Raw genomic sequence first — 17,596 nt, forward strand, 5'->3', positions numbered from 1 at the left:
GCAAAGAGAAAAGACAACCCTGTGTTTAATATCAAATGCAAGCTAGTCAATAGCTACAGTAAAAGCTTGGTATTGAATGTTTACATGACAGTCTATATTTGTATATAATAATGGGAATGAACACTTGCTACTGTATGGCTCTATTTTCATTCTTAAAATGGTGGTTGTAAAAGAGGTTTTTGCATATGTTAACTCTGGATATCTGACTAAAGTTTGTTGGGTCTGGTTTGCACATAATATTTTATATCATTTAATGGTCCCTGTTTTATTATGTGGGTTTTGTTAGTAGAATATTTTAGTCTGGGTGCTTGTTGATTTAATGTTTCTTGCTGTTTTTATGTTTTTTTTAAGTTAGCAAAATATTTTGGTCTGGGTTAATATTCTTGCCAAGAAGCTTAAGAAGATATTAAAACTTATGACTGTTCAATTTCACTGTAAGTTTTACACTGTAAATTTTAATTTCAACACTTCAGTTTTACTCTTAAAAAGAGAATATAGACAATTAATACACTCTCTATAAAATCTAGTAAACAGAAAAGGAGGGGGAACTCCTCCATTTTTATGTCTTTTCATGTTTTAGAAGAAAATATTTTGCACTGTGTTTTATACATTGTACCTATGAAGAAAGACCATATTAGATAGATTAACAAAATTAATGTCTATGTAGAATATTTGCCATGTATTATTACATATATACTATATGATACACAGTCTATAATACAAGTATATGGAATTTCCTAGATGGTCCATTAAATAAGACTTATTTCTGGACATATTTTGTAATGTTACCTTGTGATAAGATGGACAGCCAACAAATGTAATAAATAAAATAATAAATAAATAAATTACTTTTTTCAGTTTAATTATGTCCATTCTCAATATTGTTTCATGACACTAAACAAGGTTTACTGAAAAGAACCAAAGCTAAAGGACTGGACATGGTAATCTATTGCTTTATTACATCAGGGTATGCCTTCAAACTAATCAGTATTAATATAATTTCTGTAAAATGTAATAAAAATGGGAGATGATCCAAAATTCAAAAAGAACATCCGTTGTTCAATTTTTAAAAACTGTATGTTCTGAATTAGAATGTCAGCTACAAGTAATTAATTTTTCCTGCTATATTTGAAGGCCAAAATTCAATTCTATACCATTTTAGTGCAGTTTATGTAGCCCACCAAATTCAATGTGCTTAACTTAAGGATTCAATTTAATTGAATTCTTGTGGAATTTGCTTCCAAAAAGCTTTCCATAGGGTTCCTGAATGTCATCTTATTTGGGATGCCCAGATACCTTTCATTTGAATTAAATGAAGTTCATGGAGGTGAGAGCCTGACTGGAAGAATGCCAAAGCAGTAAAATAAATAAAAGAAAAGAAGAGGAGGAGAGAGGAATAAAAAAAAACAACCATGATTTTTTTGGTCAATCCTGAGTTATATATCTAATCTTACAAGTTAGCATTGGCTCTTGTGTAGGCTACAATATTCAAGAAGCTGCAAATTCAGATCATTTTTGCAGAAAATGCATATAAATAGATCATATTTGCTTTGTTCATTTTGAAAAGAGAAGAGAATTAAGGACTGCTGAGAGCGGAAGCTCATTTATTACCTAGACATGTCCATATGCCCTCTATTTATACAGTTAAAAACTTATCAGAATGCATAGTTTCATGCTCTACTTTGTCTTTCTCTTTCTCCAATTTCTCAGCATCTGTCTTATAATTTTTCTCCATTTATGTGGCCCTGGAGACTCTTTTGCATTTTACCAAATTACTGCTGATGAGCTGAATTTAGTGTTCAGAAGTGCTGGAATTCCCACACTGGGATTTTGGCTTGTTACCTCTCTGATGCAGTGCTAAGAGTTGCTATTGTGTTAGAAGCCCTAGTGGTTGCCATTGTTCTCACGAAGTGGACCCTGCTCTGATATTATTTGGTACAGTGTTTATTTTGTAATCTACATGGTAAGAACATAAAGCTAAAAGTAGACTGGTATTCCAAGATGTCTGCAAACCTAGCAGACAACTATCTCCCAAAAGGTAGAGAAGGGAACTAGAACAGAGTTCCTCAACCTTCCAGCTTCGTGGACTGGAGGTGGGAGGAGAGACGATGGTTCCATGCAAGTGGTGGCAAAAAGGACCAGCAAAATGCTGTGGGCATAGTATACTTGGACTTTGGTAAGGTGTTTGTCAAAGTGATCCACAACCTACTTCTTGATAAGATACAAAAATGTGGGATAAACAGCATCACCAGCAGATGGATTCGTAACTGGCTGACAAACTGCATTTAGTGTATGGAACTACAATGGAACTACATCTACCTGGACAGAAGTATGTAATGAAATATTCCAAGGTTCTATCTTAGAGCCAGTACTATTCAACATCTTTACAAACAATTTAGATGAAGGGATAGAAGGGGAGCTCATCAATTTTGTAGATGACACCAAGCTAGGAGGAATGGCCAACATTTTAAAAGATAGACTCAAGATTCAGAAGGATCTAGAATAGACAAACCTGAATGCTGGACCTTATCCAACAAAATGCAATTTGGTGCTGAGAAAAATAAGGTTCTACACTTAGGCAAGAAAAATCAAATGCACAGGTATAGAATAGGTAGTACCAGGCTAACAGCAATAACAATGAGAGATCTAGGAGTCCTACTGGAGAATCACATAGATGTGAGCTGCAGTTGCCAAAACAGCTAATGGAGTCCTAAGCTGCATTAATGGAGAAATAGTGTGAAGATCATGTGAAGTATTAGTACCTCTATATACTGTTTTAGTAAAACCATACTAGGAATACTGCATTCATTTTTGGCCATCGGAATACAAAAAAAGATATTGAAATTCTCTGAATATGCTCTTTCTCTCTCTCACCCCTCTCTTTCTCTTTTCTCTTCTCTCTCTCTCTCTTTCCCCCCTTTCCCCCCTCTCTCTCACACAAGAGAGAGAGAGAGAGAGAGAGAGAGAGAGAGAGAGAGAGAGAGAGAGAGAGAGAGAGAGAGAGAGAAGTGATTCTTATCAGACAGTTTGCATACTGTTAGAATTTGGTGCTAAAACTGGGTCTGTCTTTAAAACACTTCTCATATACTTTGGAGAGACAGCTGATGTGCTGGGTGCACATTTAATTATCTGCCAAAACTGCAAAAGCCAGGGCTACCAGCCAGTTTTTTAAGAATTCCTGCAGATGAGAGTCAAGTTGAGGGAAGACAAAAGCTGGCCAGCCCCTGCATATCGATTTTGGTTGCATACTTTACCCTTTAAATCAATTGAAAGTAGTGCTGACCTAGAGTATTTTGTTTCCACAGATGAGGACAGCAGTAGCCCTAAGGAAGTTAAGCCAGATCATTATAGAGGCTATACAGGTAGTCCTCAGTTAACTAACCTTTGTTCAGTGAGTATTCAAAGTTACAATGGTGCCGAATGAAGAGACTTATGACTAGTCAAAGCTGCAACCATTGCAGTGTTCCACAGTCATGTGATCATGATTCAATTACTTGACAACTGGCTTATAATTATGACATCGCATTGTTCCATGGTCATATGATCACCTTGGCTGCCTTCCCTGCCAACTTCTGCAAAGTCAGTGGGAAAACTGGCAGGATGGCGCAAATGATGATCATGTGACATTGCATTAACGACTGTATGAGATTCACCTAACAATGCAGTTAGAACTGTCAGAACTCCTGTTGTAATTCAGAATAGTTGTGTGGTGTCATCCTTGCTTAGTGACTATATTGGAATGTGTGCATGATCTTGGGAAATGTTTAGGAAGGCTTAATAGACAGAGAAAAAAACTTAGGGAGAACCTGTCCTAAAGGAAGTTGATACCTTCAGATTTGCAAGATTTATTAATGCAGTTATAAAATAAAGGAGAATTTGTCCATCTAGTTGTATTTCCCATCTCTTTTGGGAGGGCTGATAGTGATGGAAGTCCTGATTCCAATTACTACCATTAAGCACAGACTACCAAGATTTCCCATCCCAATGCAGATCTTTGACTAGAAGAGTGGATAGTTGAATTATATGGTTGCTCTAACTTCTTTGGTTACAAGTAGCATTGCTATATTCATAGTTACAGCTATACTCCTCTTTTTCAAAGAAGTGGACCATTGCTGGAATGGTGCACTGCAGTCTCCAGGGAATGAAGAGTGTCAAAAATTCAAGATGGTGTTGAGGTATTCCCCATTAGGAGAATGAGTGCAATCAGGGAAACATAGTGAGAGTGATGTTGAATAACACACAACCAGCATACAGATACACTGAATAGTAAAATGTAGGTTTTACTTCCAGTAAATGGGTAAACAAAGTCCAACAAACAGTCCAAATCATACACGGTTAAAGCAGTTAGTATCAGTTCAGGGATAATTCAAAAATGAAGTCAAGTATCACAAACAGAGTTCAGTAAACGGAGTTTGCTAACAGTTGCAAAAACTCACAGCAATCCAAGTAGAATGAGGATCAGGCAAATATGGCAAAACAGGAAATGCCAAAAGAGAGGAAACCAGGTTTCTGCCTCCATCTTATGGCCATTGGAGGAACCTCAGCCAATCACAATTACAGCATTCTCTTAAAGATACAGTATTAAATTACTATCCTGGTTTATATATTTCCAACCCAACTGTTAGGTGACTCATTCCTAACAGATGGTAGCCATGCCATATGACTGTAGTCTAGCCTCTTTTCTATGTAACACATGGGAAGGAAGGAAGGAAGGAAGGAAGGAAGGAAGGAAGGAAGGAAGGAAGGAAGGAAGGAAGGAAGGAAGGAAGGAAGGAAGGAAGGAAGGAAGCTCTGATCCAAATAGAGAAAATACACTTCAAGAAAATTATTCTAATACATAGGATACAAGAATCTTAGTGAAAGCTTAATGGCTTGGAGATTTGAAGTTGAAATACAGAATTTTCAGAAGATGTTTGAAAAAAACAAACATTAGTTTATGAACTAAAATTTGGATCAAAATAATAACTCACCAAAATTATCAAGAACAGCTTTAAAACTGAAGAGATATATTCAAGGTTAGAATTTTCTTCTTTTAAAATGAAAAATAGCAAGCCAGGAGTCTTTAAATAAAGGAAAGAAAAGTGCTACCAAAACTGGATTTTTTTTTACAAAAATATAAATTGAGCACAAACAAAAATAAATTTCAGGATGTTCTAATTGCTTTTTGATCCATTGGCCCACCTGCAAGCCCCAGCTGCAAATCTTCTGGCTGATCTCTTCCTTTCTTCTTCAACACTTCTACCCAGAAGATTTTTTAGTGTTGACTAAGAACAGGATGGGACAATCTGATGATTAGTTCCACTGATGTCGGATGCTGATATATTAGATATTTTATCACATGTACTGTTATTATTCTAAGACCCAACTTGAAATGTTTGTAACTTCTGTCTGTATTCAATGTCCTTGAGAAAGAACACACTCTGAAATAGATTAATGTCACAGAATCCTAATGAAGTTGACAAATAAATCCTTTAAAAAGTTTTAGCCTTGAATTTCAATAAGGTGGCAGAAAAACATAATATCTGCACAGTTTTAAATCAATGTGAATATAGGACTGAAATATTTGTTCTTTGGGATATAAATGCATTCTTTCTCATGGGTATTATACTTAATTAAACAAGGTAAATAAGGGTAAACTTCAGAAGAACGAAACAGTATCAAAGGACAACATTGCATGGAAAGAGTTCCTCTTTTTGGAAAAAGAAAACATTTAATAAACTCCATTCAAAGTCAGTGTTCTCATTCACTTGCTTTATCAGATTGTGATGGGTGGGGTGGAATTGCTCTCTTGTAGCAAAATCTATTTGCATACCTAATCATGATCTTCTTCTTCTTCTTCTTCTTCTTCTTCTTCTTCTTCTTCTTCTTCTTCTTCTTCTTCTTCTTCTTCTTCTTCTTCTTCTTCTTCTTCTTCTTCTTCTTCTTCTTCTTCTTCTTCTTCTTCTTCTTCTTCTTCTTCTTCCCCCATAATTTCTTGCAGGGTGGAGTCTAGGCAACTGAATGGAGCTAGCATAGTGTTTATTGGCTGGATGCCCTTCCTGTCGCCAATGTGGAAATCAGTAGAAAAACAGGGGAAAACAGAAAATAGGTCAGATATCTACAATGCTGCAACCTGGAGCCACTACTTCAGCAGTATTAAATTACCTTAAGACAGGGGTCTCTAACCGTGGCAACTTTAAGCCTAGCAGACTTCAACTCCCAGAATTCCCCAGCCAGATTTGCTGGCTGGGGAATTCTGGGAGTTGAAGTCCACCAGGCTTAAAGTTGCCACTGTTGGAGACCCCGTGTTAAGAAACCCAGATTTGGAAGAAAATTAAGCAAAACCGATTAATTGCAATTGGGAAATGCTGCCATGTTTCAGGGACAATGACACAAATCTTAACCATTCTGACAGAAATTACCTAATACTGATGTAATAAAAGGTATTAGGAAATTTGTGACCAGTGAGTTTAAAACACACACACACACACACAAACCCAGAAGTTTAAACTGGCCTCTGGTTCAGTTTGGAGACCTGGCAAAGGACATGAGAATAATACGACAAATCCAGAATTCTGTAAGTGATACTTTATTTCATGAGTTGTTCAATATAGTTGCCATTTACATGCCATCTATATTTACCTGGCCTCAGTAGCATTTCTCTGTTGCTAATTAAGAGCTAATAAAGTCATCAGAGGTCCACCATGCCACCTGCATATTAAAGCAGATGCTAATTTTGAGGATCAAAGTTCACATGAGATGAGGCTTATGAACAGAGAATGAATATACAAGCAAAGCAAAAGTGGGTCTTTCTGAGTTGGTTTTGCCTGTGACAGTTGGTCTTGCTCAGAAATGAGCTTTGGAGACGAGCATCGCTGATCGATAGAAGGGAATTCAAGCCTCCTCCAGAGTCTGTTCCTTGGAATTAGATTAAAGGCTGATTTAAAATAAAAAGTGCTGCATACAGAATTCTGCTAGCGTGAAGTTGTAATTACCTACCAGGTGTTAGAAGACTCAGCATTGACTGAAAGTTTCTCTGCCAACCTGCTTACTCTTCTCCAAGTTTTGTTTTGTTTTTAAATCACTATCATTGATTTGGTCATTTAGCTTCTGGGGCTGATGTCTTTCCTATTGTTTACTGATTATACCAGCAACCAGGTATTGTTCGGTTCCAGCATTGTTTCCCTTTAAGATATAAGTGTAAAGGCAAGATTCCAGTTCTCAAGGAAATCATTCTAATAAATGTAAAGTGAGCTGAAAGGCTACAGCCCATCAGTCAGAATTACTTTTAATCAATTGTGCGATTGCACTAGCTTTGCCAGGAGCATTCCCATCTTACACAACCAATTTAACTATCTTGGAAGGGGTGAGAGTATGGAATCTAAATTAGACCTGAATAGCATTAAGCACTCAGAATCTGCTTGCACAGAAAGTGGAGTTATGCACCCCAGGTAATTGCCAAGCTATAACTTAAATGAACTTAAATTAAGCTTGGCGCTGTGGGTGCAACGTGGAAGAAGATGGCTAAGTCATGCAACCCAGAGAATGTTTATGATTAGCCCAGACGCATGTTTTTTATTTTTACGAACATATTCTAGAAAAGTTAGGGGTCTGTTTAGGGGCTGGACCATGCCAGAGTCGTCTTAGACTGCTTCTGGATCAGGAAATTAATTTTTGGAAAACTGCCAAACCCCATCAATTTAGCAGGGTCTGGAAGAGTCATTTCTATAATGGTAGGTTTGCATAACCTAATAAAATATATTTAATGGTATATACTGTGGCAATTCCCCCTGCCCCCCGGTTAAAAACATACTTATTTTAGGGCATAGGCTTGCATGAAGAAGTGGTTCTTCAGGAAGACCAGCAGTAGCAAAACTATACTCAGAAAAAGCTGATTTTAAATCCAAGTTCAAAATGATCTTATAATGTATGATAAAGAGGAACCTTGGTGAGTCTCTGTGCTTCTAACATTGTGAGCAGCTGTTTGATTTCACTTTATTCATTATCCTTTTATTCATTTATCATGTGTATCAGCAATAGCAATAGCACTTAGACTTATATACCACTTTACAGTGCTTTACAGCTTTACAGCCCTCTCTAAGCGGTTTACAGAGTCAGCATATTGCCCCCAACAATCTGGGTCCTCATTTCACTCACCTCGGAAGGATAAGCCTGGTGAGATTCAAACTGCCAAATTGCAGACAGCCGGCCATCAGCAGAAATAGCCTGCAGTACTGCACTCTAACCACTGCGCTACTGTGGCCACTGTGCCACCATAGCTCAGGTTTGTTATACAGTATCATCAGCTTATGGGATAAGAAATGTCTTTGGTTTTATTGATTTGGACAGTAAACTGCTATGACAGTGGTGGCTAACCTTTTTGGGCTCCTTTGCCAAAAATTGCATGCCAGCACGCAGAAGACAATTCGTGAACCCCCGCATACCCCATGCAAATACGCACATAATCCCACCCCCACCCCCTTACCTGCACTGAGCATGTGCGCACCTCCCAGCTGATTTTTGGGCCGTTCAAGGCCTTTTGCAGCCTCCCAGAGGCTTGAGGGAAGCCTCTGCAGCCTTTGGAGGCCAAAAAATGGGCCCGTTTAGTCACTTCCGGTATTTCCAGAAATACAAGAAATGACAAAACGGGCCCGTTTTCAGCTTCCAAAGGCTGCAGAGGCTTCCCTCGAGCCTCTGGGAGGCTGAAAAAAGGCCTCAAATGGGCTGAAAATCAGTTGGGAGGCATATGCATACACTGTGACATAAGTTTGGCTGGGGCTTGCATGCCAGCACAAATGGCTCTGCGTGCCACCTGTGGCATGTGTGCCACTGGTTCGCCAACATGGTGCTATGAGGATTTTTTAAAGGAACAGCAGGGAAAAAATGTTTTAAATAAATAAATATTTCAAATATTTATTCCAATATTTCCTAGCTCTTTCTTCTTTCTTATAATTGCAATGTTACCCATGGATAACATGGATCAATCATGTACATAGTTTTTTTTTCTTTATACAAAACTTAGTCAGGAAATGATTTAAAGAACTGGCCTAGCATGAGTCTGAAACTTATCTAGCTCATTGTTCTATAGTGAGATCCTTTACATCAATGGGATACATTTGTCATATCCTCCCCAACCTTCCAATAAGCTTGTAATTTACATCTGTGAGAGTAATCCAACTTAAATCTTTTAACAATCCCATTAGGCTAGTTAAAATAGAGATTGGCTTGAAGCCCAGAGTTGACTGCATGGTTGAATAGGATTTTAACATCTCGTATCAAGCCAGTCTTTCAAACATTACTTCATGTCCACGTCTACATTTACACCTGATCATCTAAATTTTGTTTGGCATTTTCCTCTATCAAAGGTAAACACTGATGACAGCTATCTATCCACAAAATCACAGAAGAGACCATGTGGACTATGGAATTGATGGAACCCAAACCAATATGATCCACCTATACAAATTGGACTGCAAAGCTAAAGTTTTTAATCCTGACAACAAATGCTCAAAGCTAGGTGTCAAAACCACAGTGGGTGGAATGATGGGATGCAGCAAAATGACCAAAGGGTGCAAAATTCTTTACCTCAGGCTTGTACAGTAACTATATGTAATTGGCTATATTTCTATAAGACATTGAATTTTTAATGGAGGAACATTTGAGTTTTGAAGAGCACATACCAGAAAGTATGTCTGCCATGTGAAACAGGAGAGCACCATCAGCCAGAAAGATAAAGAGGAGGCAGAAGTTATGCCCAACCAGTCAAGCAAGGAGGAAATAGAAGACATGCCCAACTAACCACTTATGCTGAACAAGCAGGTCAGGAAGGAGAACCATGGGCCATGAAAGGCATATAATGCAATCTTATATGATGAGAACCCTCAAAGTACATGAATATAGATTCCCCTAAAAGAACATTAATGGGTACTTACAGAAGACTACCAGGTGGAAAAGAAATAAAATAATGCCAAAAAGTGGAACCCAGACATTCATCTGGCTTTTTAAAAGCTGGAAGGTGTAGTCATCATGAAGCTACGATAAGACATTTGCCCTCAAAAAAGTCATAATGAACTATCCCAAAGGTGCCTTTTCAAAAGGCAACTGGACTTTCTGGTTTTTCTTTGAAGATGCTTCGCTTCTCATCCAAGGAACTTCTTTCAAGTCTGACTGGATGGTGGGGAATCAGATCAGAGCTGAAGAAGCTTCTTGGATGAGAAATGAAACATCTTCAAAGAAAAACCAGAAAGTCCAGTTGGCTCTTGAAAAAGCACCTTTGGAATAATCGTGACCTGGATTACTGAAAATCTCCATAGACATAATGACACTACTTTCTAGTTCATCAAGTAAGGAAATGAAAATAAGACATGGATGTAAAGCATTTCTGATGGCAACTGTGAGGAACTATAGATGAAGCAACCCTCAGGGTTGACAGATCTAGATGCAGCAGAACTGATTTACAAATTCTAAAACAGCATTTATGAAGCAAAGCATGCAATCAGGTCTTAACTAAGTTTTCCCAGAAGCAAGAAATGAAGCCAACCGACACCACTAGTCTAGACTAAAAACGTAAAAACATTATGTACCATGTGCTAATATTTTATAAACCAAAGGGTAATCACCTGGAAAGTTATTGATGATTTGAAGATTAAAACCCTACAAACAGGGGTGGGATACAAATTTTTTAACAACTGGCGCTGTGGGCATGGCTTAGTTGGTGGGCGTGGCTTGGTGGTCATGTGACTGGGTGGACATAGCTTGGTGGTCATGTTATTGGCTGGGCGTGGAGAACTCAATATCACTCACATCGAGGCATGCATCTCCTCGCCTGGCCTCTCATGACTGTGGGGATGCTGCACCAGTCATAAGTGTGAAAAAAGAGTCATAAGTCACTTTTTTCAGTTCCATTGTAACTTTGAATGGTCACTCCACACAAGCAAAGTACCAGCAAAGAAGGGGAAAAAAACTGCAGAAAAGTTCCTGAGACAGGAAGTCTAGTCCCACCAAGAATGTAATAAGGGTTAACGGAGAGGCAGTTTCTGTAAGCAACACCAGAATGTTTCCTTCCTGCCTTCCTTACAGGATTAGGCCAGTAATTTCTTCTAACAACCGGTTCTCCAAACTGCTTAGAATGTTAACAACCGGTTCTAGCGAATAAGTGCGAACTGGTAGAATCCCACCCCTGCCTACAAATCACTCACTACCTTGGAATTCAAAGAATGAAAACAAAGACAGAACTGGAGTGAGACAAGTGAAATACTAAACTACTTTGGAATGAAAGAAGTTGGGGAAACATTGACACACATTTAGACACCACAATGGGTCAGAGCACCCTGGTAGAATACACTGTGAAGCACATGAAAAACAGGGGAGGCTTCAATCACATCATCATAGTTGCCATCTTTTGCCCATACTCCAAGGATACTATCATTGATGGAAAAAAAAAAACTGAACTGATGGCAACATTCTTAAGTGTTATTAATTTCTCGTGGTTCTCATTTCTTCAGTCATGACGATTAAATTCAGTTTACTCTTTCTCATTAAACATACATCGTCTAAAGTCTGTAGCTTTTATCTGTTTAGGAATAAACTTGAAGAATTAAGTAAGGCTATTGCTTGGAGCAATTTTCTGGGGAAATTTTGCTACCATCTGTAAAAAGCAAATTTTATCAAAAATGGTTGTTGAACTGAATTCTGCTTTATATGCCACAAGTTATGGTGAGTTTAGAAAATATACACAACCTTTGTTGAGCTTGATCAGGGTTATATATCTTGCCAGTATCCCAATGGTTTCCAAAGCCATTTTTTTTAATCTCCTCCTCAGTCAGGGGTTGAACTGGTTTGCATTTGCTACGGCAACAAGGTCAGTGAATTATTAATTGCTTTAGCCATATAGCCAGCTGTTTCCTTGTCTTTCTTCACCTTCAGTGGAAACTTTCTGAACTCTTTGGGTACTCAAATGCATAAATATCCCCTCAACAATCACTTTCAAATATGCCTCAAACTCTTGGAGAAATATAAATGGCTCATTGGTCAGACTCTTTTCTAAAAATCCTGATAGGATTCCTTAGGATTCTGGCAAAAGCCAGTGTGTCTAATTCTGCTTCCGGTGGAATGTATCTGTGATCACATGATTTTCCTACATCACATAGATTAATAGAAGTCATTAATATAAATCAAAGATGGGATTCCATATAGGTGCCAAACTACAAGCAGAACCTGAAATTTTTCGGTGGCTTCTAAAATTCCTCTACCAAATTATTAGTAATCAGTGACTAGCAAGTTTATATTATAATCTGTAACCATGTTTATGTAGAGTCACTTTGGTATTATAGTTAAGGTACTGAGGACTGATTCTCTTTTGCTCCAGAGGATAAGACTAGAACTAATGGGATTAAATGTCAAGTATGTAGATATAGATTAGACATGAGGAAGAACTTCTTGACAGTAAGAGCTGTCAATAGCAATAGGACTTAGATTTATATACTGCTTTACAGTGCTTTACAGCCCTCTCCAAGCGGTTTGCAGAGTCATAGCATATTGCCCCCAACAATTTGGGTCCTCATTTTACCCACCTCAGAAGGATGGAAGGGTGAGTCAACCTTGAGCCTGGTGAGATTGGAACTGCCAAATTGCAGGCAGCTGGCAATCAGCAGAAGTAGCCTGCAATTCTGCATTCTAACCACAGCGCCACCATGGCTCATAAATTAGTAGAATAGGTTACTGCATGGAGTGGTTTCTTCCTATTCACTGGAGGTTTTCGAACAGAAACCTTACATTGTCATCTATTAGAGATAGTGCAGTGAATCCAGCTGTTTGCAGGGGATTGGACTGATGATCTCTTAGGTTCCTTTCACTATGATTCTGTGATTCTAGGACTGATTAATGAGGCTCATCATCAGCTAGATATAGGCAATGTGGAAGACTAGCTTGAGATATACAATAAACTTCTATGAGCAATTGGCCTCATTGCAGAATTTAGTCTTAAATTCTAGCAGTTGAGCAGTTTGTGGTACACCTTCATTTTATATATTTTGATCAGTTTTGTGAATCTACTGCTATTTGACCTCAGTTTCAAAACTCGAGACAACAATTAAATAGGAGCAAAGAGAATTTACTGTATCTTTTTGCTGTAGTAGTGAAGCAGATTGCTGCACTCCAGATATAGTAGTCTTAACAGAAGCTATTACAGGTAGTCCTTGGGTTATGCTTAGTGATTGTTTGAAGTTTGTATAAACCTACCTGGGGGTTATTTATGATCCAGTTTATAAATTCTGATGATCACCCCACCACCACCCCGCATGGTCACTTAAATGCACTTCAAGTTGTCAGCAAGTGGGACACATGGCCATTTGCAGCATCACATGGCCACATGGCCACATTTTACTATGGTTTTATCAAAAATGGCATTTATGTCTGGTTTGGGGCAAAACTATACCCATAGTGAACTATTGGTTCATTTAAAAAGCATGATATTTGTTTAACAGCCCCCAGAAAAACGGGTTACAAAGCTTCATGAGCGTCACAAGTTACAACACTGATGGACAGGCTCTATTACCATCACAACTCAAGAGCTATCTATACAAATACTGAGCGAGGTTTTAGCTGAGATATTCATCTGATATTAAGTAGCAACCTGAAAAGTTATAGGGATCTTCTTCCTGATTTTATCTTACTAAAGGAAGTAAACAAAATCATTTCTTGTATTGCTGTTGTTCCAAGGTAGAAGTGAAGGTTTTTTTTTTAATGTGAATGGTACCAAAGAATGAACTCCAAACATTAACTCTAGTCTTGACCCAAAGAAAAGGCTTAGAAAATCACATAAGCATAGCCATGACAAAGTGAAGTAGGACAGCCAGTCAAGTACTCTTTCTCCCAGTCTGTTTCAGAAACAATTAATTTGACGTGCTTCCAAAAACACATAAGCAGCGTTTGGCACCACCTTAACAAAACAAGGCAGCTCATTGAAAAATCATGAGGTGACTTAAAGTTTGATTAAGTGCCTTTCTTTAGCTCTAGATGTATTTATGATCTGTAATAATAGAGATTAAAATACAAGTCAAATTCCAGGTTGCAGACTGAATGGAAAAATCTTAACAGCTTGTTTATTCAGTTTATTTCTCTCCTTCCAAAGAACAATTATGTATTTTCTTCAAAATGCTCCCATATTTCTTTCAGGTTGTCCCAGAACAAACTATTTTACAATTTAACATAGTGGCCACCATCCAAATCGAAAACAATTTTTCTGAAGGTCATTTTTGAAGAGCAATTTTTCTTTACTGTTTCCTTGACCAGCATCTATCGTTAGGCAGAAGTGACAGCTCCCCATCTGTTTCTTTTGAGCCCTTGACTGTCCCCAGTTTTAAAGGTCAGAACCATGAGTGCTCCATAGCAGGCCTGCTTTTCTTATATTCTCCAACTGCTCTCAAGCATCATGAAGGATCCCATCTGACAGCCCTTTTGAGAATGGAGGCAGGTTTCATAGGGTTCTTCATCATAGGCAGCAAAATTGTGTTTCTAGGGCTCTGCATATTTGACTGTAAAAAGTCTCATAGCATAACTTGGCTATAACCTGTACTTAAGTAAGACTTTTATTACACTAATTGAAGGATTACAAAACAGACTTCTTCTATGTTACCTTTCATTGGACTGGCAAATTGTCCTGCATCTCTCTCTCTCTCTCTCTCTCTCTCTCTCTCTCTCTCTCTCTCTCTCACACACACACACACACACACACACACGGAATAAATCTCTTTTAGTGTGAAAACCTTTCTATATTTTCGAAATACATAGCCTGGATGGAAACATTTCATCTGTGGTAGTGCTGATCCAATTCATAGAATGGAACTCAAATGGGAAAACCTGGAAGGGAATTCTCTTCCTGAATTAGCCTTGAGTACGTGGTGTCTCAGTGGCTAAGATGCTGAGCTTGTCAACCAGAAAAGTCGGCAATTTGGCAGTTCGAATCCCTAGCACCATGTGACAGAGTGAGCTCCTGTTATTTGTCCCAGCTTCTGCCAACCTAGCAGTTCAAAAGCACATAAAAATGCAAATAGAAAAATAGGGACCACTTTGGTGGGAAGCTAACAGCCTTCCTTTGTGTGCCTTTGGCATTAGTCATGCCAGCCACATGACCAAGGAGACATCTTTGGACAGCGCTGGCTCTTTGGCTTTGTAACAGAGATGAGCACTGCCCCCTAGAGACGGAAACGACCAGCACGTATGTGTGAGGGGAACCTTTTCCTTTAATCTTGAGGCATTTTGCAGAGGTACGCAGGTTATGTAGCTTACTTTATTGACTAGCCCATAGGCCATATCAAAGTTCAGAGTTCCAGACAGAAATTATTACTAAACCCAGGTATAATTTATAAATATACACTGCTCAAAAAAATAAAGGGAACACTTAAACAACACAATGTAACTCCAAGTCAATCATACTTCTGTGAAATCACTTAGGTAGCAACACTGATTGACAATCAATTTCACATGCTGTTGTGCAAATGGAATAGACAACAGGTGGAAAGCATAGGCAGTTAGCAAGACATCCCAAATAAAGGAGTGGTTCTGCAGGTGGTGACCACAGACCACTTCTCAGTTCCTATGCTTTCTGGCTGATGGTTTGGTCACTTTTGAATGCTGGCGGTGCTGTCACTCTAGTGGTAGCATGAGACGGAGTCTACAACCCACACAAGTGGCTCAGGTAGTGCAGCTCATCCAGGATGGCACATCAATGCGAGCTGTGGCAAGAAGGTTTGCTGTGTGTCAGCATAGTGTCCAGAGCATGGAGGCGCTACCAGGAGACAGACCAGTACATCAGGAGACATGGAGGAGGCCGTAGGAGGGCAACAACCCAGCATCAGGACCGCTACCTCCTCCTTTGTGCAAGGAGGGACAGGAGGAGCACTGCCAGAGCCCTGCAAAATGACCTCCAGCGGGCCACAAATGTGCATGTGGCTGCTCAAATGGTCAGAAACAGACTCCATAAGGGTGGTATGAGGGCCCGACGTCCACAGGTGGGGGTTGTGCTTACAGCCTAACACCATGCAAGATGTTTGGCATTTGCCAGAGAACACCAAGATTGGCAAATACGCCAATGGCATCCTGTGCTCTTCAAAGATTAAAGCAAGTTCACACTGAGCACATGTGACAGACGTGACAGGGTCTGGAGACACTGTGGAAAACGTTCTGCTGCCTGCAACATCCTCCAGCATGACCGGTTTGGCAGTGGGTCAGTAATGGTGTGGGGTGGCATTTCTTTAGGGAGTCGCACAGCCCTCCATATGCTCACCAGAGGTAGCCTGACTGCCATTAGGTACTGAGATGAGATCCTCAGACCCCTTGTGAGACCATATGCTGGTGCAGTTGGCCCTAGGTTCCTCCTAAAGCAAGACAATGCTAGACCTCATGTGGCTGGAGTGTGTCAGCAGTTCCTGCAAGACGAAGGCATTGATGCTATGGACTGGCCCGCCCGTTCTCCAGACCTGAATCCAATTGAGCACATCTGGGACATCATGTCTCACTCCATCCACCAACGCCACATTGCACCACAGACTGTCCAGGAGTTGGGGGATGCTTTAGTCCAGGTGTGGGAGGAGATCCCTCAGGAGACCATCCTCCACCTCATCAGGAGCATGCCCAGGCATTATAGGGAGGTCATACAGGCACATGGAGGCCACACACACTACTGAGCCTCATTTTGACTTGTTTTGAGGACGTTACATCAAAGTTGGATCAGCCTGTATTGTTTTTTTCCACTTTAATTTTGAGTGTAACTCCAAATCCAGATCTCCATGGGTTGCTACATTTGATTTCCATTGATAATTTTTGTGTGATTTTGTTGTCAGCACATTCAACTATGTAATGAACAAAGTATTTAATAAGAATATTTCATTCATTCAGATCTAGGATGTCTTATTTTTGTGTTCCCTTTATTTTTTGAGCAGTGTACAATGTTTGTTCTTCCTAACATCTATTTACTTGCTTGCCAACCTGTCTTGCCTACTAGTTTGCCAGTTACAGTTAAAAAATAAATAATATACTTATGAAATACTGTTTGTAAAGGAGGGCAGTAAAATGCACACCATTGTTAAAGAAGCAGTATGTAGCAAGGGATTGATGTGATAATCTGTTTTAAAAATTCTACCTTTTCCAATTACTCCTCTTTCGTAACACTCTTCTATTTCATTGCTCCTTATTCTCTACATGAATACTTCCCATGTATCTTTCAAGATATGCAGTATATTTTTAATCTTTCCAAGACACTGCACTAATGTTTATATCATTTTCCTAAAATTAAGAGATCTTTTGATTGGAAAGATGGAGCCCTTTTTCCCGACCATCTTTGTGCTGAAATCTAATCATTTTGTTTTCCTTGTAAGGCAAATGAATGCAGATTAGCATATATGTGGACTTCAGGCCCCTTCAGATGTCCAATAGCCTCCTGTTTATCATCTACATGAGCCGATTCCTCCAAGAAGAAACCTGGCACATAGCTATTTTGCCATCTTGACTGCAAGACCCTGAACTCTTTGCTCAGTACTCAAATTATTTTTTGACAGACAGTTGGCAAATTCCCATCAACGCAACACAAATTCCAGACTCAACCTTTTGCTTTTCCTCA

Source organism: Notechis scutatus, chromosome 1 (assembly GCF_049901735.1).
Source record: "Notechis scutatus isolate UNSWTSFEM ecotype Mainland chromosome 1, rNotScu1.2, whole genome shotgun sequence".
NCBI classification, from domain to species: Eukaryota; Metazoa; Chordata; class Lepidosauria; order Squamata; family Elapidae; genus Notechis; species Notechis scutatus.